The following is a 27,518-nucleotide window of genomic DNA, read 5'->3' as shown; positions in this document are numbered from 1 at the left end:
GAGAGAGAGAGAGAGAGAGACGAGTGAGGAATGGTGAGGAGAAAACAGAGCAAGTGAGGAAAAGATAAGAGAACCACAAGTGAGGAGCAGGGGGAGAGAGGTGCAGAGAGCAAGTGGGGAACATTGGGCAAGAGAGAGAGTGAGTAGGGAACAGGGGAGAGAGCGCGAGTGAGAAACGGGTCGGGAGGAGGGAGAGAGTGTGACCGAGGAATGGGCAAGAGAGTCAGTAAGAAAGAAGCAGGAAGAGAGACAGTGAAGTGCAGAGGGAGGGACAGTAGTGAGGAAAGGGGAAGACACTGTAATTGAAGAGCAGAGGGGAAAGATAGCATGGGCCAGAGTGGTGACAGAGTTTGGAGAGAGAATGGTGGGCAGACAGTGAGAGAGGATTACATGGGGAAAGACAGCAATAGACAATGATGTGGGTCAAGTTTAGATTTAACTAAATTATAATAAACAGCAATAAATTCTGTTATAATTAAGTGCTGTCCCTAAAAGATCTCACAAATATTACTGTCAGAAGGCTTGATGCTATTTACACTTTACACAGATTTTTTGGTCATGAGGAAATATAGCACCTGAGGTTCACAGAACTTGATGTAATTTTTTTTCTGTCCAATGTTTATATTTGACTTAGCTATTTTCAAAATAATGCGAACTATTAAATGCACGGGTACCCACATTTGGTCCATTCAGAGCACAGTGTAAAGTAATTAGTTTACTGCAATCTTTCATTATGACTGGACTTTCCCGTAAGCTCAGGCCTGAAATTAGCAGGTTGAAATTGATTTTTCAAAACAAGGTTTCCATCAGGAATGAGCTTGGTAATATTTACATTATGGTGTTTATTTGCTTCACTATTAACAGCTCCATCTGACCTGAAGTGATGACTCAAATAAAAACTTCAAAATATATTCTCAAAATGTTAAGAGTTGTCAGCTGTTTTGGTTTGCTCTTGAAAATTATAGTCGACAAGAAAAAAAAACACAACAGGCATTACAAAGTCTGGTGCCAATGACAAGGGCACAGCCTTCACTGAGCGAGATTCATTTTCAGTTAGAAACTCCATTTTGCTATCTGTTTGAAAGTGAACTGTCTGAAAATGAAAGAGTGACTTGACTAAATTGCAATTCAGTAACTTGAGGCACTTTCAATTGTTACAAAAGGTCCTTCCATTTAATAAAGTCGTCTACATCTTTTTTAAGGTGCTGATTTCAGCACTCCAAGTTTCATCCTATAGAAAAACTAGAATATAGAAAATGAAACTTCATTGTGGACAATCCTAATTTACTTTGCACATGAACAATTGCCTCTGGAACATGGGAAAGTTACAAAGATATCTCTGTACCTATTCTGGCCTAAAAATATAACCAATATTCTGATTGAATGACGAGCACCACTGCATTTAATGGAAGTGCCACTGGAAAAATACCAGCTTACAGAAACACAAGTGAAAAATGAACAACAGGTATTCCAAATGCAGCAAAGACAGCAGTCTACATACAAACATTTTAGAATAGGAGCAGATGGAAAAGCACAGCAGGTCAGGCAGCATCCAAGGAGCAGGAAAATTGACGTTTCGAGCAAAAGCCCTTCATCAGGAATAGAGGCAGGGAGCCTGACTTGCTGTGCTTTTCCACCACCACTCTAATCTAGACTCGGGTTTCCAGCATCTGCAATCCACGTTTTTACCACGCAGATGTAGACCATTCAGCCCATCATGTTTGATTCACCATTCTAGAAAAACACAGCGGATCTGTTTGGGCTTTGAATGCCACATTTCCACGCCTCCACCTCCGCGCCCCCCCCCCAGCCCCCCCCAAACACAAATCGATCTTTGTTTTTACAATATTCAATGATCCCATTTTCTGAGGCAGAGATTTCCCAACCCACTAACACTCCACGTCCACCTTATGGAGGCATTTCAGGAGCATTTACACTTCCATCGGGTCACCTCTCACTTTTCTAAACTGCAGTGGGAAGAAGCCCGGCCTATCCAACTTATCCTCCAAAGACTTGCCGTTCATTCCAGGCATCAATCTGAAAATAATCTTTCACTGGAGGCAGTTCTGGAGAAAGTTCAGTGAGATGGTCCATGGCATGCAGGAATTGTCTTTGGAGCAAATGTTAACCAAGCTGGGAGCCTACTCATTGCAATTTCGAAGAATGAAAGGTGATCCCATTGTAAGGTAGAGGATTCTGAAGGGGCTTGACAAGGTAAATGCTGAGATGATGTTTCCCCCTTACATCTGCGTGGTAAAAACGAGGATTGCAGATGCTGGAAACCCGAGTCTAGATTAGAGTGGTGGTGGAAAAGCACAGCAAGTTAGGCTCCCTGCCTTATCGAAGAGTCCTGGACCTGTTGGACTATAACCTGGTGTTGTGAGATTTTTTAACTTTGGACCAGAAGCCTTAAGTCTCAGAACAAAGGGACATTAATTTCAGACTGAGGTGAGGAGGAATTTATTCTCTCAAAAGGTTGCGAGTCTTTCAAACTCCTTATGACACACAGAGCTATGGAGACAGAGTCTTTGGGTATACTTAAATCAGAGGTTGATCGATTCTTGATCGATCGGGAAATCAAGGGTTACGGGGAAGAAATAGGAGCAGAATTAGACCAATGAGTCTGCTCTGCCATTCCATCATGGCTGATATGTTTCTCATCCCCATTCTCTTGCCTTGTCCCCATAACCTTTGACCTTCTCAATAATCAATAACCTATCCTAGCCTTAAAGACATTCAATGGCTTGGCCTCCATAGCCTAGAAAGTCAATGAGTTTCACAGATTGGTGGAAGAAACGGCTGAAGACATTCCTCAGTTCTAAAAGGTCATCCCTTCACTCTGAGGCTGGGCCCACAGGTCCGAGTCTCTCCTACTGGTGGAAACACCTTCTCCACGTCCACTCTATCCAGGCCTCTCGGTATTCTGTAAGTTTCAAACAGACTCCCCCCTTCATCCTTCTAAAATTCATCGAGTACAGACCCAGAGTCCTCAACCGTTCCTCACAGGACAAGCCCTTCATCCCCGGGTCATTCTTGTAAACCTCCTCTGGACCCCTCCAATGCCAGCACATCCTTCCTTAGATACAGGGCCCAAAACTCATCATTGTATTCCTCATACAATCTAACTAGAGCCTTAACCAACTTCAGCAGTATATCTCTTGTCTTTTATTCTAACCCTCTTGAATGCGAACACTGCATTTGCCTTCTTAACTGCCAATTCAACCTGCAGGTTAACCTTCATAGAAATCTGAACTAGGACCACAAATCCTTTTGCGCTTCAGATTTCTGAAGATTTCCCCCATTTCTATGCCTCTACTCTTTCCACCAAAATGCATAACCTCACACGTTCCCACGTTGCATTAGATATGCCGTGTCTTTGCCCGCTCTCCCTAAGTTTTTTCTGCAGCCTTCCTGCTTCCTCAACACCAAGAAAATGGACGCAAGGAATGTGGTTGGATCAGCCATGGTCCTATGGATTGGTGGAGCAGGTCAAGGGGCCAAATGGCCTACTCCAATGCCTATTTCTTTTGGTCTTAAAACCCCATCTGAACTGCCTCCTGGGCAGTTACATCACCCATTAAACACTAAAACTAAGGACTCTTGAATTGAAATGTATTGTTAAGAAAGCAGCACGCATCTCTCAAACACTGCAAGGCACTTTAAATATTAATTCTTCCAATTCACTATTCAGGTGAACTTGCCAGAGTCAGTTTTTTTTTTATTTTGCAAACGTCAATCCATCAGAAGCAAAAACACGTTAGAATTAACTGGCTAAGTCTGACTGGAGCTTGAAATATTGGCGGTTGCATGATGAAATTTTATGCAATAACTGTCGTGGAGAGCCGCTGGCTGCAGTTAAAGCGGGAAGGGAATCAGACCAGTATCCTTTGTCAATACAAAGTGTCATCAAGTGCGGGCTTTGCACGGGGACGGGGCTCACAAGCCAGAACACTGGCGGCGCTGTCAAGTTGATAGTGTCTCCCTGTCTGAAACTCATTGGCAAACCGGCTCCTGCTTAACCCACGATGCCAAACAGTCACCAACCATTTTGCAGCAACTTCGCCCCATTATCTCTCAACGCAGCTCCCTCTCTCTGGGACTTTTTTTTTTGTGGGGTTGCTAATCGTTGCAAGGAAAAAAAAACCCATCTCGTTGTAGCTGCACCAAAACAATCAGTAAAACAAAAATAGGAAGGGGTTATTGATTTGGCTTTGTCTGGACAACCTCTGCCGTGCAACATGCACTTTCCACTGCCCTCGACCACGGGAGCAGCAACACCAGCATTGCACTGAGTTATAGTTTGCAAAATACAGGAGGGGAGGGGGGGGGGGGGATTGATTAGGTCTCTCGTCGCTGTGGCCGATTGCTGACCGGGTCACTGAGGCTGGGGCAAGGAAGGAAGGGAGAGACGCTTGCCTACCTGTCAACCACACAGCTGCTGGGTCCGTCCTGTTTTGCATTCGGCAAAATCCCACCCAAGAAACAGGCAGCTGCCGCGCACACCCAGCAGACTGCTCTGTTCATGAAAAAAAAATGCTTCAAATGACACCGCGTCAGGAAGGAACTAATACATAAACATAGGCGTGCATTACAAAGAGAGAGAGAGTGTAAAACAAAACTGATTTCTTACATCAAACAGACAGGGAGAGATGATGTGGGCGTACTCCAGCGGAGCCGGTTGCTGTGGTGATGGGAGGGCTGCTGCCCAGTCACACACGTTGTCCTCAGTCACACTCTCATACTGGAGAAGCGGACTTTCCCCTCCACACAAAACTCCCCACCCGCCCCCACCCCCCACACACACGCAAAAAAAAAATCTTAGCAGGAGAAGTTAGGAGGAGAGGGAAATGATGAAGGAAAGCGTGCACTTTCCTCGCTACCGGAGGGGGGAGGGGGGGGGGATGTACCAAGACTTGCAAAATATTGAGAGAAGCGCCCGCTGCCGATTCGCTTCACTCTGCACCGCCACGTTCCATTCCTGGGCTAAGATTCTATTATCCCGGGCCAAGTTCTATTATCCCGGGCCAATGTTCTATCATCCCGGGCTAAGATTCTATCATTCCTGGGCTAAGATTATATTATTCCTGGGCTAAGATTCTATTATCCCGGGCCAAGATTCTATTATTCCTGGGCTAAGATTCTATTATCCTCGATTAAGATTCTATTATTCCGGCTAAGATTATATTATCCCGGACTAACGTTATTCCAGGGCTTAGATTCCAAAGCCATCCCGCCGCCCTCGCCTTATCTGGGAGCCCCCAGTGCCAACCTTCCCTTTTTCTTCACGGGACCAGGGAAGAGGTCGGGGCTGGTATTAAGTATGCACCAAGATTGGACGGGGAATGCAGCGCTATAGCAGCTGGGTGCAAACAGCGCTTGCACGGCCAAGGTTAATGAAATTCTCACTGTAAATCCTCCCGTCGGTGGGAACTCTGCAGTCGGCAGAGGAAATCCAATTGGACCGTCCCCCTTTCCCTTTCAAACGCCATGTGACCACTATTACTGGGAAATACATACGTCATTGCCTTACACGATTTGCTATCTTAGCGATATATAAAGAGAATTCAGTACCGTATTGTGTATTCAGGACCGTCATCTGTACAGTGTGCATTTTATCCCGGTCTCTCGTGTTGCAATGAAACGCTGCAGCATATTACTAACCCCGAGTAATTAACGTCTTGTGATTTAAAATTGCACTTGCTAATCTAATATTGAAAGAAATTACATTTTTTACAAACTTATTTCCAGTTCTAGAAGTCTAGGATTGCTCTGCACATTTTCGAAAATAAAGGAATAACAAGGGGTTGCTTTTTTTTAAAAAAATGTTACATTCCTGTGCAAACGGGTAAATCTTCCTGTTGTCACCGTGCACGGTAAACCAACATCACACAGACTGTGAGCCTGTCTCCAGCCCCTTGCTGTTTTCAAATGTCCTTGACATTACCATTATTGAACAGAAACTTCATTGCATTCTGCATTTGCCAACAGTGGCCTCTTGGGTTTTTGTTTGTTAATCCCTGTGCAGAATTTGTTCATGATGTTCGCAAACGCAGATCGATTTGCTGCAGAAAAGAGCCGTAGAAAGGTCGGTGCATTCAGAAAGCAAGCGCCAACTTAAAACCAATTCTAATATCGGAGGCTGTTACCAGAGTAATTACATTGTGGTTACTGAATAACCAAAGTTCCGGTTTCATTAACTGAGATTCCAGTGTTGTTGCTGGCACCTGCAATTCAAGGCAATCTTACAGCGCAGAGGGAGGCTATTGAGCCCATCTCCAAAAGAGCAAGTCATTTAGTTCCAAATCCCCACTCCCTCTGCGTTAACCTCTGCCGCTTAATCGGGGGCTGTGGCTGTACAGTCCCTATTTCTGAGGTGGGAGACCCAGATTCAAACCCCATCTGTACCAGATAAGTGTGTTACCAGGTTTGAACATGTTAATTAGAAAGCACTTTTCCACTTGGTCAGCAACAGTGGTCCATTTATGATGTTGCTCAGTTTGTAATCCAGAGACTTTAGCCCATAGGGAAAGAGCTTCCATTGAAGAAAATCATGATAGACTCAAAAAACATTAACTCTGTTTTTCTCTCGACAGATGCTGCTGTGTTTCTCCAGCATCCACTGATTTAATTTATTACAGTCACATGTATCTAGATACAGTGAAAAGTTTTGTTTTGCATGCAGTAAGACAGATCCAACCATACAAAGGTCATTGGGTGATTGAACAGAGCGAGGAATACAAAGTTACGGCTGCAAACAAGGTGCAGAAAATGCAAGATCAATGTTAGATTTGAACTTTGGGTGGTCAGTTCAGAATTCTATTAACAGCGGGGAAGAAGCTGTTCTTGAATCTGTTGGTGCATGTGTTTAAGCTTTTGTATCTTCTGCCTGACAGAAGAGGTCAGAAGAGATTAGAGCCGGGGTGGGCGGGGTCTTTGATAATGCTGGCTGCCTTTCCCAGACAGTGAGAAGTGTGGGTGGAGTCAATGGGTGAAGTCCATGGCTTGCATGATGGACTGAGCTGTGTTCACAACTCGCTGCAGTTTCTTATGGGTTGATATGCTGAAAGGATCTGATGAACAGGCATGGAAGGAGACAGATATGTTGCCATATCTGAAGACGCCATTATGTAGGTTTCACTATTGTTGATGAACCAGGGCAATGAAGTGTAGCCAGCCGAATAGACCGGACTGCTGTGAGGTCTTACTTTAGCCTTTTGATGCAGTGGAAGATCACATACTCACTTCAGTTTAAAAACACCAAATGAGTTTATGAAGCAGAAGACAAACACTGAAGTATTAGATTAGATTGGATTACATTACAGTGTGGAAACAGGCCCTTCGGCCCAACTAGTCCACACCGACACGCCGAAGCGCAACCCACCCATACCCCTACATTTACCCCTTACCTAACACTACGGGCAATTTAGCATGGCCAATTCACCTGACCTGCACATCTTTGGACTGTGGGAGGAAACCGGAGCACCCGGAGGAAACCCACGCAGACGCGGGGAGAACGTGCAAACTCCACACAGAGAGTCGCCTGAGGCAGGAACTGAACCCGGGTCTCCGGCGCTGTGAGGCAGCAGTGCTAACCACTGTACCACCGCGTACCATTCATCTCCAGTAGGTGCCCAGGGCTTGAGAATGTAAACCAAGGCTGGCATCGTAGTGCCACACTGAAGGAGTGCCACACTCTCTGAGGTTCCACCTTTCAGATGAGAGGTTAAACAGAGGCTCCATCTGCCGAGTTAACTGGATGTGAAAAATCCCATGACACGTTTTTTAAAGAAAACACAAAGAATTATCCAGCTGGCCTGGTCAAAATTCTCCCTTAATCAACAATGACAATAAATGGACTATCGAGACATTATCACTTTGCTATTTGTGGGATCTTGCTGTGTGCAAATTCCTAACATGTTTTCCACTCAGCAACACTTTGAAATATAATTTGTTGTGTAGAAAGCATTCTGACTTGCCCAATGGTCAAGAAAAAGCCCTATCCTTTCTTTTCTGTTTCTGTAAATTTTTATAGGACTGTTCACTCTCATGTTTCAGAGAATATCTCTGGGACACTCGCACCCACCAACCCCACCCCGCCATGGCTTAACACTTCAACTCCCCCTCCCACTCTGTCAAGGACATGCAGGTCCTGGGCCTCCTCCATCGCCAAACCATGATCACCCGACGCCTGGAGGAAGAATGCCTCATATTCCGCCTTGGGACCCTGCAACCACACGGGATCAATGTGGATTTCATCAGCTTCCTCATTTCCCCTCCCCCCACATTATCCCAGTTCCCAAGCCTCCAACTTGGCACCACCCTCCGGACCCGTCCATCACTGGCCCCTCTGACCTACCTCCCTCACCATCATTCACCTATCGCTTTCCCAGCTACCTCCCCCCAACCCCACCCCACCCTCCCACTTATCTCTCAGCCCCGACTCACAAACCTCATTCCTGATGAAGGGCTCCTGCCCGAAACATCGATTCTCCTGCACCTCGGATGCTGCCTGACCTGCTGTGCTTTTCCAGCACCACACTCTCGACACTGTTCACTTTCCATATATTGATTATCCAATCGACAAAATAATAAAACATCCTCATCTCTGAGAGTTATGTTCTTCAGTTGTGAAGCATTTTTGGATGGCAGTGTTTCTCTTCCTTGAATTTATTACCACAAAGTCATTCCAAATGTTCCTTGGATTTTCTCTCTCAACAGTTCAATTTGAGCAGTTTTGAAAAACTGACTCTTTTTAGTTGAACACAGCATCTCTTTCATATCGCAGTGGAGGGTTATTGGCAATTTCTTCATTATCCTACCTCTCAGATTTAAAAGGAACTGCAAGTCATGTGCCAACTGAAACAATCAAAGTGTTCTTCACATTTGACAAATCTTTCTTCCCAGTCTGTAACTTGTGCGTTGACACTTTTAACATTATAACAGCATCTGAACTGTGGCTGCTTCTTAAACTGTTTACCCTGATCTGTCCTCTGCATCCATTTAAACAGGCGAAACAATCAAAGCTAAACAAAACAATAAAAATATAATACTGCGGATGTTGGGAATGTGAATCAAAAACAGTTGGTGATGGAGAAACTCAGCAGGTCTGGCAGCATCTGTGGAGACAGAAACGGAGTTAACTTTCCAACTTTGTTATGATTTGTTTGGAGTCTGTTCTGAAGCAGACTCAGTCTGGGCTCGAAACTTTAACTCTCTCCAAAACAAGACATTGACCCCTTTAGTCATAGGAACTTTGATGTGGAAAAAAAAATTGGCTGCCATATTTGCTTTCATGAGATCTGCCATGTACTTCCAGTGTTATTCAAATACCCAGTGCAAAACTCGTCCATGATTTCAAAGGCCACACTTTTTCCTGGCAGAGGACAACATTCAAGAAATGGGCCCTTTCTGTGTAAATGCTGGTTTTGATATTTTGCTGTTTGATGTTCACTATGCTACTTTATTACTAAACCACACCCTGTACAATGTCTGAAGTTACCAGCGGGACTGAAACATTAAAAAGACACTCATATCATGCTTTCTCGTTGTCTCAAAGTGCTTTGCAAGCTGAAAGCTCTCCCACTCATACACCAAATCCTTCCCTCCCATTTTATTTTGTTTGCTTTTCAAATTTTAGGCTCCGTTTTGTCTTTATTGGTTTTATTTTCAGCAGATAGCTGTTCGTTTTTCTGGCATTTCCACCTCCTCTCCATTGTTTCTTTACTTGTCTAATTGCCATTTTCTTCGGATGTTGCCACCAACTCTTTCTTCATCTATAGACTTCCCCATTCCAGCCCAAACACAGTCCTTCCTTCATTTGATTTCTTTTTTTTAGATTAGGTTAGATTCCCTACAGTGCGGAAACAGGCCCTTCAGCCCAACAAGCCCACACTGGGCCTCCGAAGAGCAACCCACCCAGACCCATTTCCCTCTGACTAATGCACCTAAGACCATGGGCAATTTAGCATGGCCAATTCACCTGACCTGCACATCTTTGGACAGTGGGAGGAAACCCACACAGACACGTGGAGAATGTGCAAGCTCCACACACACAGTCGCCCGAGGCTGGAATTGAACCTGCATCCCTGGCACTGTGAGGCAGCAGTGCTAACTGCTGAGCCACCATGTTTCCCCTTTTCTGTCACCTCGTGAATATTTCACTTCTTTGGAAGATAGTTTATCTCTAAGGTTGCCCAGTTCTGATGAAACGTCACAAGCTGAAACATTATCTGTTTCTCCCTCTCCACAGATCCTGCTAGACCAGAATATTCTAACTTATTTTCAGATTTCCAGCATCTGCTTCTGTATATTTTGCGCTAATTATAGGCAATCCTCACTTCATGAAGAGTTCCAACATTCTGAAGTATATTTTGTTTGTAAATGTGAGCTCATATTTCCATTTCCTAAGTAAATGAAAGGCCATGACATATTTACGTTCATTTGATAAAATCTGTAGAATACATGGGCCTTGATTTGTAATGAGTAGCGTCTCCACCTCTGAGACAGCTGCTCTGGGTTCAAGCCCCACACCAGAACCCATTGGCCTTCAAGGTGCATTCATCACATGACCAGCAGGTTTACTATCAATCTATAAGTCCAAACATCAAGTGATAAAGCAAGGCGGTTGTTGGTCTATCCCATTGAAGGCAATGTCATCCTTCTGCACTACTTTGGCCGTAAGCATGGACGTCAAATCATAGAGTCATACAGCATGGAAACAGACCCTTTGGTCCAACCAGTTCATGCCAAACATAATTCTAAACTAAACTAATTCCACCTGCCTGCTCCTGACCCATATCTCTCCAAGGCGAAAATGAGGACTGCAGATGCTGCAGATCAGAGTGAAGATTAGAGTGGTGCTGGAAAAGCACAGCAGGTCAGGCAGCATCCAAGAAGCAGGAAAATCAACGTTATGGGCAAAAGCCCTGATGAATGGTTTTTGCCAAAACATCGATTCTCCTGCTCCTCGGATGCTGCCTGACCTGCTGTGCTTTTCCAGCACCACTCTAATCTTGACTCTGATCTCCAGCATCTGCAGTCCTCACTTTTGCCATATCCCTCCGAACCTTTCCTATTCGTATACTCATCTAAGTGTATTTTAAATGCTGTATTTGTACCCACATTCTCCACTTCCTCCGGAAGTCCATTCCACACACAAGCCACTCTCCGTGTAAAAAAACCTCCCCTCATGTCTTTTTTAAATATCTGTCCTCTCACCTTAAAAATATGCCCCCTAGCCTTGAAATGGTAGCTGCCAATGGGTGGGTACAGTGAAGGCAGGTTGGAAAGGGGATGTTCTATAGAGGAAAGGAGGTAAAAGTGGAGCCCAACAAAGTTGTCATGAAAATCTTTTCTGTGAGGCATGGGAAAAGATTGATCGGTAGGATGGGTTTGGAAGGGAGGGGTTTGGCATGAGAGACAGGAGACAATAGGAAGGGTGTAGAATAAAGGGATGTACACCTGAAGTACACATAATGACGATGGTGATGTAGTGAGGATGTCATGGTCACTTACATAGAACAGGCTGCAAGGGAAGAACCTGTCTAACCTTGTGTGGAGGGAATGTGTGTATGGAGGGATCAAGCTGTTTGTAAAAAATTCCACTAGCAATTCTATGGGAGACTAGGCAGTTTGAGAATGCAAACACAACAACAACACAAAAAGTGGAAGAGATGATGGAATTGGTTTAGAATGACAAAGCTGAGGCAACAATGATTTGATTGTACTTATTATTCTGAATCCATACATTGTGCTAACAATTAAAACTCACTGGATTTGAATAAAATCATTTAAATCCAAACCGGTGGATTAAAGAATAGAGAAAGTAGAAAGAAAATTTTGCATTTATGCAGCACCTTTCACAGCTACTGGTCATCCACAGTTACTGGTCATCCACAGTTACTGGTCATCCACAGTTACTGGTCATCCCACAGCACTTCACAGCCAATGAAGCACTTTTGCAATGTACATAACATAACAGTTCCATTCCCGTGCAATCCTGCATTATAAGAAAATCGTGCAATAGCAGCACCATTTAAACTAATGGGACCAGAATTGTGTTACAACCAATACAGATAAGGAAAGTTTGTGTTCTACAAATAATAGTCTAAATTCTTCAATCACGTTATAGCCAATTCACATTGAAGAAACCGCATTATTGCAGAACCGACTGTAGTTACTGTTGGAAGACAGGAAATGGGCAAGTTGCTTGCAACAAACTCCTGGAAACTGCAATAACCGAAGAGTTGTTCCAGCAATGTTGATTGAGGAGTAACTATTGACCAGGTCGATTGGAATAAGAGGTCAGCATTGATTTCATAGATGAAGACAATGGTAGCAGATTATATCATCCAGCGTTTCCATGTGATCGAATTGCATTAGACACGTTACCACACAAATAGCTTCAAGAAAGAAACTGTTGTAATTTTGCTGCAAAACACGAATGCTAAACAAGGAGTTTGCCATAAAAAATATTGGCACGATAAGAAATGTTTTTCCTTGTTAACAGATGCAAAATTGATAACAGGCAGTTTTCAAGGCAATTGTGTTTATCCCTCAAATTATATCAAGACTATCAGATGTAAAGATATCATTTTGACTCAGTGAAAAACAGTTCTCAATTACACTTTCAGATTTGATGACTATAAACAAGTCATAATGCCAGAAACTTGATAAAATTTGTGTCTATATGTAGGGGCTTGATCATACACACGGGCAGCTTCCAGTAGCTCCTTCCAGAGTGAGATGTTATACTCTATTGGCCACTTTGGTGTAAGTTATGAAAATTTGTCAGCATACCAGACATGCTGTTTCTCAGTTTATATTCATATTTTTCCTCTATCTTTGTGCCAAGTTCCTGGATTGTTTCTGTTGTCAGTACCTGAAAGAGTTTCCTGACAAGGCAAACTCTGGAGGGGTGGTGGGTAGGGGGAAACTAGCCAGTTTTGATTTCAATCTTGGGCTGTAGGCATCATGGGCTGGGGCAAAAGCCCTTCAATCAGGATGGGCCTTCCTGATGAAGGACTTCTGCCCGAAATGTTGATTTTCCTGCTCCACGAATGCTGCTTGACCTGCTGTGCCTTTCCAGCACCACTCTAATCTTGACTCTGATCTCCAGCATCTGCAGTTCCTCACTTTTGACCATCATTGGCTGTGCCAGCATTTATTGCCAATCCCTAGTTGCCTATGAGAAGGTGGTAGTGGTGAGCTGCCATCTTCAACCACAGCAGTCCATGTGCTGCAGGTAGACCGACAATGCCGTTAGGAAGGGAATTTCAGGATTCTGACTCAACAGCAGTGAAGAAACAGAAATGTATTTCCAAATCAGGATGATGAGTGGCTTAGTGGGGAATTTACAAGAGATAGTATTCTCATGTATCTGCTGCCCTTGTCATAGAGTCATAGAGGTATACAGCACGGAAATAGACTCTTCGGTCCGACTCGTTCATGCCCACCAGATAGGGTGACACAGTGGCTCACTGGTTAGCACTACTGTCTCACACCGATAGGGACCTGGGTTCGATCCCAGCCTTGGGTGACTGTCTGTGTGGAGTTTCCACGTTCTCCCCATTTCTGCATGGGTTTCCTCAGGGTGCTCTGATTTCCTTCCACAATCCAAAGATGTGCAGGTTAGGTGCATTGGCCCTGCTAAATTGCCAGGAGTGTTCATGTGTAGGTTAGGTGCATTAGTCAGAGGTAAATATAGAGTAATTGGGTAGGGGAATGGGTCTGGGTGGGTTACTGTTTGGAGGGTCGGTGTGGACTTGTTGAGTCTAAATGCCTGTTTCCACACTGTAGGAATTCTATACCTAGATAAATCTAGTCCCATTTGCTAGCACTTGGCCCATATCCCTCCAAACCCTTCCTATTCATGTACGCATCCAGATGCCTTTTAAATGCTATAATTGTACCTGCCTCCATCACTTCCTCTGGCAGCTCATTCCATACACATACCACCCTCTGCGTGGAAAGATTGCCCCTTAAGTCCCTTTTCGACCTTTCCCCTCTCCCCCGTAAACCTATGCCCTCTAGTTTTGGATTCCCCCATCCCAGGGAAAAAAAAACCTTGTCTATTTAGCCTATCCATGCCCCTCAAGATTTTATAAAGGCCTATAAGGTCACCCCTCAGCCTCCGATGCTTCAGGGAAAACAGCCCCAGCCTACTCAGCCTCTCCCTGTAGCTCACACCCTCCAAACCTGGCAACATCCTCATAAATCCTTTCTGAACTTTTTCTAGTTTCACAACATCCTTCCTATAGAAGGGAGACCAGAATTCTTTCGAGTGGTCATATGTTTGGAAGGAAAAGCACAGCAGATCAGGCAGCATCCAAGGAGCAGAAAAATCGATGTTTCAGGCAAAAGCCCTTCACCAGGCTTTTACCTGAAACGTCGATTCTCCTGCTCCTCAGATGCTGCCTGACCTGCTGTGCTTTTCCAGCACCACTCTAATCTTGACTCTGATCTCCAGCATCTGCAGTACTCACTTTCATATGTTTGGAAGGTGCTATCTGAGGATCTTTGGCAAATTTCTGCAGTGCACCTTGTAGGTGATGCAAACTGCTGCTATTGAATGTTCATGGGGGAGGGACTGCATGCATGTGGATGTTGCGCCAGTCAAGTGAGCTGCTTTGTGCTGGAAGGTGTCAAGCTTCTTGAGTCTTGTTGGAGCTACAGTCATCCAGTCAAGTGGGGAGTATTCCATCACACTCTTGCCTTGTGCCTTGTAGATGGTGATAGGCTTTATGGTGTCAGGAGATGAGTTACTAGCTACAGTAATCCTCGCCTGTGTCCACCAGTTTGTTTGTTACCAGTTCAGCTGTTGTTCTAAGCTCTAAGTTCTATGTAGGTGGACTGTAATGTAGATTTATTCTTAAACCTAGCCCGAGGTTTCACAAGAGACTGAAATGTAACACAACCAGTTATTAAGTACTGTGAAATAAACTAATTTTGTTCAACAAGACTGAGCCTTCCTTCTACATTATGTGGTATCCTTCCCCACTTGGTATCAGTAACTTAGACTAATCCCAATAAGAAGGATGGGTGGTTCTCTTGGGCACAACCTTAACATATTCCAGTTTCTAAATAATTAGAAAATATACTTTGTGAAAACAGAAAGAACAGTAGGTATGGCAGCATCTGGAGAGAGAGAAACAGATTAACATTTCAAGTCCAATATGGGACTCTAATTAGTCCTGAAACGTTAACTCTGGTCTCTCTGCATAGATCTGGCCAGAACTATTGAGTTTCTCCAGCACTTTCTATTTTTGTACCAGATCTCCAACATTCACAGTATTTTGTGTTTTGTTTCTAATCTCAATGAACTTGATCTGCAGTTGAATGCACCTCAGAGTTCACTTAGGGACACAGTCAATGCAGCATCTGAAGAAACAAATGAGGTAGCAATGCAGAGACAGAAAAAAAAACAAATTCTCTCTTGAAAGCTAGTGTGAAACAAAAGGAGAAAAGAAATGGAAAAAAAATAGAGCAAGCCATGTTACAGGAAAAACAAAGGATTTCCAAACTTTTTGGGACGTTACGCAATCCTTATGAAACCTGAATTTGAGTCTGCCTCAGATTGACAAAGATAAAAAGGATTCCTACACAAAGCAGATTTGACAGTTTTGATACTGGGTCTGAGTCCACTGCAGGAAACTGCTCTCTCTTTGTGGCAAAAACTATCAAAGTTAAAAGAAACCAAAGCAAGTGTAGGAAATATGGCAGCCAATTTACACACAGCAAGCTCCCTCAAACCGCAATGTGAAAATGGTCAGATAAATTTGCTTGATAATCTTTAGAGATGTTCATTTTGAGTTAAGTATTGGGACATCACTTTGAAATGCAGGTACCCCCTGCTTTTCGAACATTCACTTTATGCCGATTCGCTTTTACGAAAGGCCTATATTAGTGTTTGTTTTCACTAACTGAAAGAGGATTTTCGCTTTTATGAAAAAGCATGCGCAGCAAGAGTGGCGACTTCACCAGAAATGTTAATAAATTACCCTCTTCCTCTCTCTCCCATCCCCAGTCTCCTGTACCTCCCACCACCCTAACCTCTGGTGACTCAGCCTAACATACCATCATCACCACCATCACCTCTCAGCCTTCCAGTGTGCTTGCTGTTTTCACGACTCTGGTGAGTGAAACTCCACTGTACATACATTATTTCTACTTTATATAGGCTGTGTATTTATCATATCATTCCTGCTTTTACTACATGTTAGTGTTAGTTTAGGTTTTGTGGATCATTGGTATGATTTGGTGGATTATTGTTTGGTCCTGGAAATACTCAAAAATTGATCCCATATAAATAAATGCTTCCTTGCTTTAGGCCATCTCGGCTTACGTAAGGTTTCATAGGAATGCTTTACTTTCGGATAGCAGGGGACACCTGTAGTGCCATAGCATTTCACTCATTAACAAGGTATGTGTGCGTGTGTGTGTGTGTGTGTTTTGGGAGGGTCAGCATTTGCTAACCCATTCCTAATTGCCCCTGGACTGAGTAGCTCGCTGGGCAAAAGTGAGGATTGCAGATGCTGGGGAGGAGCTTGCTGGGCTATTTCAGAGGACAGTTAGGAGTCATTAACATCATCGTGGGTCTGGAGTCACATGGAGGTCTGATTGGTCACATGGAGGCTTATTTTCTTTCCCTGAAGCAGAGAATAAGATGGGTTTTTGCAACAAGCTGAGGGTCAGCATCTTCAAAAGTGTGGCACCCACTTCAGAACAACTTTGATTTTTATCCTCGTTGTGGGCACTTCAATCCACAACCTTTGAATTCTGAAGCAAAAATGTTCCCAAGTGAACGAACTTTAGTTAAAAAAAATGCAGAGTATCAAGATTGCAATGCAAACAAAAACAATGTCTTCTATCTATGTTCTATGATTCTACATAGAGCCCCATAGTCATGGAATGTCTAGTTCTGTTGATTTAGTTAATCTCAGCCATATGGTGATGCAACTGCAAACAATTGGCTTCATTGTTCCAAGAATAGGCTTAGGAAAATTAGCCAATGCCGTGGGCGGCACGGTGGCACAGTGGTTAGCACTGCTGCCTCACAGCGCCAGAGACCCGGGTTCAATTCCCGCCTCAGGCGACTCTCTGTGTGGAGTTTGCACATTCTCCCCGTGTCTGTGTGGGTTTCCTCTGGGTGCTCCGGTTTCCTCCCACAATCCAAAAATGTGCAGGTTAGGTGAATTGGCCATGCTAAATTGCCCGTAGTGTTAGGTGAAGGGGTAAATGTAGGAGAATGGGTCTGGGTGGGTTGCACTTCGGCGGGTCGGTGTGGACTTGTTGGGCCGAATGGGCTGTTTCCACACTGTAAGTAATCTAATCTAATCTAATCTAATCTAATCATGATTTGACATTAGTCACAATGCCATAACCTGCCAATGTTCGCCATCTAGACACATGTGAAACAACTAGGAGAAAGTGAGGACCATGGATGCTGGAGATTCGATGTTTCGGGCTTAAGCCCTTCACGAGGAATGAGGCTTGTGGGCTGGGGCCCTGAGAGATAAATGGGAGTGTGGGTGGGGTTGGGTGGAAGGTAGATGAGAATGTGATAGGTAGATAAATGTGGGGGAGAAGGTGATATGTCGGAGAGGACCTATCTCTCACCCCACAAGCCTCATTCCTGATGAAGAGCTTATGCCCGAAACGTCGATTCTCCTGCTCCTTGGATGCTGCCTGAGCTGCTGTGCTTTTCCAGCACCACACTCTCGACTTGTGTGAAATAACTGCTGGCAGCCACAGAGCTTGTAGCTTCAGAGAAAGGGCAAGTAGAAAAGGAAATGACGCAGTCATTTTCAAAGGAGTTTTCATTCTGTTTGTTGTGTTCAACTCTGGCGTCCAGAGCAGTTTGATAAATTCAATCTAACTGCAGATTTTATGTTAAGCCCATCCAGCAAATGTAGTTATGCACAAACATTCTCATCTGTCCCATTATTCAGTCCTGTTGTATCAAGTCAAAATTGAAACAAAATCAGAAATTGCAAGCAAAACTCTGCAGTATCTGTGGAGGAAAAGCTGAGTTAAAAAAAAGGATCCAAAATGCTAACTGTGCCTTCTCTTCACAGACTAGCTGAGCTTTTCCAGCATCTTTTGATTTTGTTTCTGATTTCGAGCATCTGCAGTTCTTTAGTGTTTTTTTTTAAATCAATATTGATCTTGGAAAGGCTATTGCATCTGGTTTTGAACCAGGAAGTCTAGCTTTTATTAGGTCTCTCAGGAAATACTTAAAATGCTAAAGTGACAATGTGTCTTAAGACAAAATGTCTTAGGTTGTGAGATTTGCACTTTGCGTTCTCAAGGTCAGAGTTTAGCACGCTTGGCTTCATTGCTCAGACCTTTGAGTATCGGAGCGGGGACGTCATGTTGAGGTTGTACAAGACATTGGTGAGGCCTCTTCTGGAACACTGTATGCAGTTCTGGATGCCTTGTTATAGGAAGGATATAATTAAACTGGAGAGGCTTCAGAAAAGATTTACCAGTATGTTGCCAGGAATGGAGGGTTTGAGTTATTAAAATAGACTGAAAAGGCTGGGACTTTTTTCACTGGAGCATAGGAGGTTGAGGGATGACCTTATAGAGGTTCATCAAAACATGAGGGACATAGATAAGGTGAATAGCAAAGGTGGGGGAGCTCAAAAATAGGAGGCATGTTTTTAAGATGAGAGGAGAAAGAGGACACAATGGACAAGATTTTTCTACAGCGAGTGGTTCATGTGTGGAATGAACTGTAAGAGGGAGTGGTGAATGTGGGAAAAATCACATTTAAATGACATTTGGATAAGTACATGAATAGGAAAATATTGGAGAGATGTGGGCCAAATGCAGGCAGATGTAACCAGTTTAGTTTGGGAACATGGTTGGTGTGGACTAATTAGGCCGAAGTGTCTGTTTCCATGCTATAGGACTCTATCGTGTGGTGCTGGAAAAGCACAGCAGGTCAGGCAGCATCCGAGGAGCAGGAGAATGGACGTTCGGGCATAAGCCCTTCATCAGGAATCATGATGAAGTCCTGATAAAGGGTGTATGCCTGAAACATCGATTCTCCTGCTCCTCAGATGCTGTCTGACCTGCTGTGCTTTTCCAGCACTACACTCTCGACTCTGACCTCCAGCATCTGCAGTCCTCACTTTCTCCTATATGACTCTATAACAACCTTTCCATGAAAATAATCAAAATTTCAGATCTGTTTATCCCAAATTTTCCTCTTGGTTGAAGATTTCATCAGATATCAGAATCAGAATATCTTTTATTGTCAGGTGCCCATAGTAGAAGTACATTAAAAAGCTTTTCCAATGTCTACGTCTTATGGCGCCATCTTAGGTGCAAGTACCTCAGGACAGGTATTGTTTTACTGTGTTATTCATTAATTAATTCATTAATCATTGGCAAGGTCAGCATTTATTGAGAAGGTGGTGGTGAGTACCTTTTTTTGAACCCCTGTGGTGTGGGTACTCCCGCAGTGTTGTATTGCCAAGATTATGTTTCAATGATAGTGATGGGATAGTGCTATAATCACACATCAGATGTTCCCATCATGTATGCTGCCCTTATCCAGCAAGGGGGTAGACTTCACAGGTTTGGTAGATACTGTAAAGAGAATCTTGCTGAGTTCCTGCAGTACACATATACACTGCAGTTGTCTTGGTGCAACCAAGCTTTACAATTCTGAAGCCCCGTGTTTGGAGTTATTCTTACTTTTCAAAGTTGCTCATCATTTTGCATCTGTACACTGAGTAGGTCTGGACATGCATTACCGGAAGCAATTTGCTTTGTTTAGTTTTCAGTTCTGATTGCTTCCGTTTGTCATGAACACAAAAGAATTATTTTTGTTTCCAAATTGTCCAAGGCACTCTATCAAACAATCACAAAGCAAGACAGGGCAGACCTTGGAGTTAATTGCTACAATGTGCTTACTCCCTACAAGAGTAAATGTCAGTTTGCTATGATAAGGAGCCAGAGTCCATTAAAACAAGTGTCATTTAAAGCCTGAGAATAATCACTCCACAAACGTGGGCTAAATGTGGAGTCAGGACCTCTTTGAACAACCACTGGTGGTACAAAGTTAAAAATCACACAACACCAGGTTACAGTCCAACAGGTTTATTTGGAAGCACTAGCTTTCGGAGCGACGCTCCTTCATCAGATCGACCACCCGATGAAGGAGCAGCACTCTGAAAGCTAGTGCTTCCAAACAAACCTGTTGGACTATAACCTTGTGTTGTGTGATTTTTAACTTTGTACATCCCAGTCCAACACCGGCATCTCCAAATCATGACTGATTTACTCCATATCACACACTAGCCATCAAGCCAACTGAGTGAACCAACTTTCCCCACCACACCCCATGTACTTGCACCCCCTCCCACACCACCTCACCCTCTCAGTTACCTAGGCACCTTGGATTTCACATTGCCCCCTTTCCACACTCCACCCCTGCCCTCGGAGTTACAAAGTCCAGTAATGAGCATCATTAATGAGTGGAAAAATCCTTAAAAGAGGTTCAGCAACTGCAAACGTGACTTTTTCAAAATAAAAGCCCTGTCCTGGTATTTTGCAGGAAAGATGGATGATGCAACATCAGAACCATAATTAACATTCAATAGCAATGCTATCACTGAATGCCCCATCATCAACATCTCAGTGGTTACCATTGACCAGAAACTGAGATGGACCCATTGTATAAATCTTGTGACTACAAAATCAAGTCAGTGGCTGGGAACATACCTCTTGACTCCCCCAAGCCTATCTATGATCTACAAGACACAAGTGAGGAGCCTGATGGAATACTCTCCACTTACCTGCATGAAAGTAGCTGCAACAGCTCTCTCAAGGAGCTCAGCATCCTTCTGTTGAAAGCTACTCCCTCAAACAGCATTCCATTTACTTCCACAGCTACCAATGCTTACATACCCCGCTTGGAAGCTGATCTGCATGAAACCTTCTTCAAAAGCACTGTTCAATAGACAACTACCTAGAAGGACAAGGCCCAGAGATACATACAAAAAACACCTTCCACAGGTTTTTCTGCAAGTAGCACACTATCTTAACTTGGAGTTAAATCACCGTTTCTTCTCAGTAATTGGATTGAAATCCTGGAAGTCTCACAATAACTGCATTGCAGGTGTAGCTACACCCCATGAACTACAGTGCCTCGAGGAGGTGACTCACTATCATCATCTCAAAAACAATTTCGATGGTTAATAAATGTTATCTTGGCAGCATTGCTCACATCTCAAAAGCTAATAAATAACTGAAAGAACAATTGAAAAAAAAAATACAATCCCTATAAATATCCACAAGTCCAAACGTTTTGGAGGTTTATGTGACTCCTATGGATATCTTTGAGCAGATTGACATTAAATAAACTGAGACAAATATCAGGCACAACAAATACTAACTTTTCAGGTCTGGCATCAACACTGCTTTTGGTTCTTTGCTGAAGCATTCACCTCAGAATCAACATCCCAGGAGACAGTTGGCTTGATCCGTAAGGAATTGGCGAAACATCTAAAAATCTCTGTGATTCAACCATTTTACAAAGATAGGAAGAGGAACTTCCAAATGAGCCTGATCTGTCAATAGATTATGGGTGATTTGCCAATGAGCTCCTTGATCTGCCTGGATTCTGTCATCCTGAATAACCTTGTTTAAGGAAAGAGCCACCAACCTCAATTTTGAAGCACACTCTCCTCAGTTTGTTTGGGGGAGAAGAGTTGGATTAGTTGATCAACTTACACAATCAAATGACAATTTGACATTAGCAGGCACAAAATAACCTGTAGGCGAAAATGAGGACTGCAGATGCTGGAGGTTAGAGTCAAATTAGAGTGGTGCTGGAAAAGCACAATGGGTCAGCCCATTTAATCTGCTCTGCCATTCAATGAAGTCATGGCTGATCTGTTATTCTTCAACTCCATTTTCCTGCCTCTTCTCCATCACCCCCGATTCCTTTAATTCCCTTACTGAATAAAAATCTGTCTACCTCAGGTTTGAATATTACTGGAATGACTCAGCCTTAGCTCTCTGCAGTGAAGAATTCGCGATATTCACTAGCTCTTGAGAGATGTTCCAGAGAGCTTTGTGTAAAGGTGTGTATGCTGACCTCACCACTGAGAGATCTAGCTCAAATTTGAAGGCTGGAGCTTCCAACCAGAAAAATTGTTTCCATCTATCTTGTCAATTTAATCAAGAACATCAAAGGTGTTCAGGTGGAAAATTGGAGTTCACATCAAAGGCTTTTTTAAATTGAAGAGAAAACCAAAGGGGACCAATAGCCTACCATACCTCTTATTTTTGATGAGCTTACTTTAGCACTCCATTAAACACATCATTCTTCTTGACTGGTGCCATATTTTGTAACATTGGCGATCATAATTTTCCAAATTTCAGAGTATTGATAATGGCCAATATCTTGACGTTGTTCTTGTGATAAAGGCTAGCACCTGGGTTTGCGTCCCATTCTACGTCTTCATTTATCTCCCGCTTGTTCTCCTACCGTTACCTTTTCCAGTTGCTGCCAGATATTTTAGTTTTTATCTTCTAAGTATACACCCAAAGAATTGTAATTGTCTCTTGGTTATCATCTGCAATGGTTATTTTGTCAAGATTAGAGTGGTGCTGGAAAAGCACAGCAGGTCGGGCAGCCGTCGAGGAGCAGGAAAATCGACGTTTTGGGCAGGAGCCCTGATGGTGGTCTCCTGCCCGAAACGTCGATTTTCCTGCTCCTCGGATGCTGCCTGACCTGCTGTGCTTGACTCTAATCTCCAGCATCTGCAGTCCTCACTTTTACCTAAAGGTTATTTTGTGCTTGCTAATGTCAAATTGTCATCATTAATTGTGTAAGTTGATCCACTAATCCACATTTTGTTGAGGTCCATCACAGAAACACATGCATGGATTGCTGCGGATTATGGAAAGAGTGAGGACTGCAGATGCTGGAGATCAGAGTCTAAAAGTGTGGTGCTGGAAAAGCGCAGCCGGTCAGGCAGCGTCCGAGGAGCAGGAGATGTGGTCTCCTCCAAGTGGGGAGACAGAACACCAACTTGCAGAACGTTTCAGTGAACATCTCCAGGACACACACACCAAACAACTCGACCACCCTACGGCCGAACACTTCAAGTCCCCCTCCCACTCTGCCAAGGACATGCAAGTCCTGGGCCTCCTCCACCGGCAAATCCAGCCACCTGATGCCTAGAGGAAGAACGCCTCATCTTCCGCCTTGAGGCCCTCCAACCACATGGAATCAATATCGATTTCACCAGTTTTCCTCATCAAATACTTATGCTCGAAACATCGACTCTTCTGTTCCTCAGATGCTGCCTGACCTGCTGTGCTTTTCTAGCGCCACACTTTTAGATTGCTATGGATTTAGGCTGAACAATAAAACAGAAGCTTATTGCACAAAAGAAATTAAGATAAAATAGAACTTGAAGTATTTAAAACCATATGACAAAATGAAATCCCATCCCTCCCTATCACTTTACAGGAATCAAATACCAGAGAGAGTTTCTGTCTCTCTCACCTCTCCAGATTTGACTTAACAATCTCCAGATTTGACTTAACAATTTCTTTCAAATTCCCAACTTTGAGAGTTTAATGTCTTTTTCTTTTATTAGTCGTACTATGGAACTTGAACTTTCTTAGCTTCAAATAACCCAATCTGTTGTTAAAGTCAAAGACTTTTGTTCTAGAATTTTCCAACTAAATCTCTTACATGGAAATGCACCAATTTCCTAATTGCTCTGAACTAAACCCTTTCTCCAGGAAAAACTATTTTTACATCTAGCCTCAGCCAATCTTCTGTGAACTGAAACTAAAGACTTTCCAATCCTCTTTTTAAGCAAAGAAAATCCTGATTTTTCTCAACCAAAAGCAAATTAATGCTTTCCAATATTTACTCTCTTCCATGATAAAACTCTCAAAATGAAAATAAATTCCTATTATCACTCCAGTAGCTGTCCTATCACACTACAGGTTTAAAAACAATGGCTCTCGAAAGATAACAAGTTTACTATTCAGCCAATCCTTGCACATGGACCAAAGTCCACATGCCACAAGTTCAAAATCCAATGTACACACACACATATCTATTATTCATCTTGTATCACATATGTAGGACCATAAGGTCGGGCCATCTGAGTAACCAAGTGGTTCCCAGTTATTCCTTCCCAAAGTTTAAGTATTCACGAAACCAACCCAACTGTGAAACTTGTGTAGAGGACCTTAGAAAATACTTAATAACATTTGACTTTCTGCACTGACGTGCTGCTGTTTTTAAATCTCTTCAGAAAAAATACTCATTACTCTGTTGTGAGTTGTCGGATACTTACCCTGTCACACAGTGTCCAGATGTTCCACTGTGTACCACTCTCCGCAAGTAATTCATCTATCAGCCAGCATTTGTAAACAGAAAACAAAACAGGCTTACATTGTGGGCGCAAGCTTTTGTCAGCATCAGAAATGGTGATGCCTGCAATACTGACATGTTTTTGTAAATGCTGATTGTTCTCTCCTGTATCCTAGTGTTATCTTAAATTTGTTTCAAGATCACAAAGCAGTCAGAGAAAACATTCACTGCAGTCAGGCATGGTCAGGTTAATACTCACAGCAGTATATCTATATCTCTGGAATATCTAGAATCTTAACGTTTGGTTACAATCATATCCTTTACACTATGCCATCTTATAGTTTGATATTTTTCAATGATGTTCCTTTGAAAGTTCTAAGCTATGTTAAACTTTATTATCACAGGCAGAATGTACATGCTCCCTTACTGCCTACAATCAGTTTGATTACATGGAGTCAGGCATGTCATTTAAAGATCCAAACCTATGGATTGCAGAGCCAAGGGTAAATAACATTGTGTGGGGACCTCTCTCTTGCGGAAATACTCAAAGTGTCAGGGACCCTCTATTGGGGTCAATCCCACTCTGTGGGGCCATTGTACTGAGGTAAATCCCACTCTGGGGGCCATTGTACTAGAGCTAAGCAACTGGACTCCCAAATCTCATTGGGCTACTCTCTACATTTAACTTTGTGTCTTTTAAAACAAAAATACCCTGATCTATCCTTTTTTGGCCTGAAATGGATACCCTTACACTTGCTTATATTAAAATCCATCTGCACAGCTTTACCATGCACCGAATCTATCCAATATCCTTTTGTAATTTTTTGCTGTCATCAATGCTGTCCGCAATGCTACCTAATTTTGTGTCGTCAGAAAATCTAGATGTTTGACCTTTTGTGCCATTATGCAGGTCGTGAATGAATGTTGTGAATAATTGAGGGCCAAACGTGGCTCCTGCGGGACTCCACAGGTATATAAGAGACAGTGGTTAATGGTAATTGCAGCAAAGTTAAACCTGCAGATTTCCATTGTTGTATAGAAAGAAAAACTGATGAGCCACAAGGGTTCAGGTGGTAAGGGAGACACACAGCCTGATTTTCACCAAGAAAGTGGGATTTGTCCCAGTACAAAGCCTCACACTGGGATTTACCCCAGTACAATGGCCACACAGAGTGGGATTTACCCCAGTACAGAGGCCCACACTGGGACACAGCCTGATTTTCACCAAGAAAGTGGGAGTTGCCCCAGTACAGAGTCTCACACTGGGATTTACCCCGGTACAATGGCCCCACAGAGTGGGATTTGCCCCAGTACAAAGCCTCACACTGGGATTTACCCCAGTACAATGGCCACACAGAGTGGGATTTACCCCAGTACAGAGGCCCACACTGGGATTTGTCCCAGTACAAAGCCCCGCACTGGGATTTACCCCAGTACAATGGCCCCACAGAGTGGGATTTACCCTGGTACAGAGGCCCATACTGGGATTTGTCCCAGTACAAAGCACCACACAGGGATTTATCCCAGTACAATGACCCCACAGATGGGATTTACGCCAGTACAAAGCCTCACACTTGGATTTACCCCAGAACAATGGCCCCACAGAATGGGATTTACCGCAGTACAGAGCCCCACACTGGGACTTACCCCAGTACAGAGCCCCACACTGGGATTTACTGCTCTGTACTGGGGCAAATCCCACTTACTTGGTGAAAATCAGGCTGTGTGTCTCCCTTACCACCTGAACCCTTGTGGCTCATCAGTTTTTCTTCTTTCTATACAACAATGAAAATCTGCAGGTTTAACTTTGCTGCAATTACCATTAACCACTGTCTCTTATATACCTGTGGAGTCCCGCAGGAGCCACGTTTGGCCCTCAATTATTCACAACATTCATTCACGACCTGCATAATGGCACAAAAGGTCAAACATCTAGATTTTCTGACGACACAAAATTGGGCAGCATTGCGGACAGCATTGATGACAGCAAAAAATTACAAAAGGATATTGGATAGATTCGGTGCATGGTAAAGCTGTGCAGATGGATTTTAATATAAGCAAGTGTAAGGGTATCCATTTCAGACCAAAAAAGGATAGATCAGGGTATTTTTGTTTTAAAAGACACAAAGTTAAATGTAGAGAGTAGCCCAATGAGATTTGGGAGTCCAGTTGCATAGCTTTTTAACTTGCCATGAACAGGTGCAGAAAATAGTCGGGATGGCTAATGCAATTCTGGCCTCCTTATCTAAAGGGCAAGAGTATGGAGGTACAGGTGTTAGGATGCAGTTTTACAAAATCCTAGTTAGACTCCATTTAGAGTACTGTGAGCAGATCAGGGCATCACACCTCAGGAAGAATCCTGGAGGGAGTTCATTGCAGGCTTATAAGGATGAAACCTGGACTTCAGGGGTTAAGTTCTGAGGAGAGATTAGACAAATTAGGCCTATGTTCTTGAGGAGTGATCGAATCAAAGTCTTCAGGATATTAACAGGGAAAGATGGGTAGATAAAGATCAACTATTTCTACTGGTTGAAGATTCTAGAATCGGGGGCATAGTCTTAGAATTAGGGCCAGGCCATTCGGGAGAGATGTTAGAAAGCACTTCTACGCACAAAGAAAATTGGAAGTTTCGAACTCTCTTCCTCAAATGGCAGTCGATGCTAATTCAACTGTTAAATTTTAAATATGAGGTAAGACAATATTTTATGGAACAATGGTATTAAGGCTATGGGCCCCAGGTAGTCCATATGGAGTTAGGCCTCAGGTCAGCCATTATCTGATTGAGTGGTGGAGCAGGCACAAGGAGTTGAATGGCTGACTTTTGTTCTTTCTTCTTGTGTATGATTATGATGAAGTTTCAATAACTTAAAGTGAAAGCTCACCAGCCATGATGACTGCCATATTGACTTCACTCCAAAATCCACCTTTCCAGACTTCTTCCCAGGTGCTGAAGATCTCAGTGAGGGTCTCCAAAAAGCACAGGTCTCCAGGGGGCGGTCATTCCAAACTTCCCTTCTCCTTAAATGGCGCTGGTCCTTTCTTACTTTGGAATGTGCATTCCACTTAAATTATTCAGCGCGAGCTTTTGTGAATTTAAAGACTAAAGACAGTTGGTTACTCATACACTCACCCAGAACTAATGCAAAATGCCACCCACTCAATC

General features: G+C 43.3%; 1 protein-coding gene across 8 annotated transcripts in view; it reads right to left on the bottom strand.

The window, feature by feature from the left end:
* The window catches only part of LOC122553085 (1-phosphatidylinositol 4,5-bisphosphate phosphodiesterase beta-4), a 533,291-nt gene extending 528,552 nt beyond the window's left edge, over window positions 1-4,739 (bottom strand). For 4 of the 8 annotated variants that reach the window (XM_043696588.1, XM_043696587.1, XM_043696589.1 and 1 more), the window contains exon 1: window positions 4,421-4,610. The gene's annotated coding sequence lies outside the window, so the exon portion shown is untranslated. The other 4 variants (XM_043696591.1, XM_043696592.1, XM_043696594.1 and 1 more) reach the window with 2 other exon arrangements.
* Window positions 4,740-27,518: the final 22,779 nt, after the last annotated feature.

Source organism: Chiloscyllium plagiosum, chromosome 9, assembly GCF_004010195.1.
Source record: "Chiloscyllium plagiosum isolate BGI_BamShark_2017 chromosome 9, ASM401019v2, whole genome shotgun sequence".
NCBI lineage: Eukaryota > Metazoa > Chordata > Chondrichthyes > Orectolobiformes > Hemiscylliidae > Chiloscyllium > Chiloscyllium plagiosum.
This window is presented reverse-complemented; position numbering and strand designations above follow the sequence as displayed.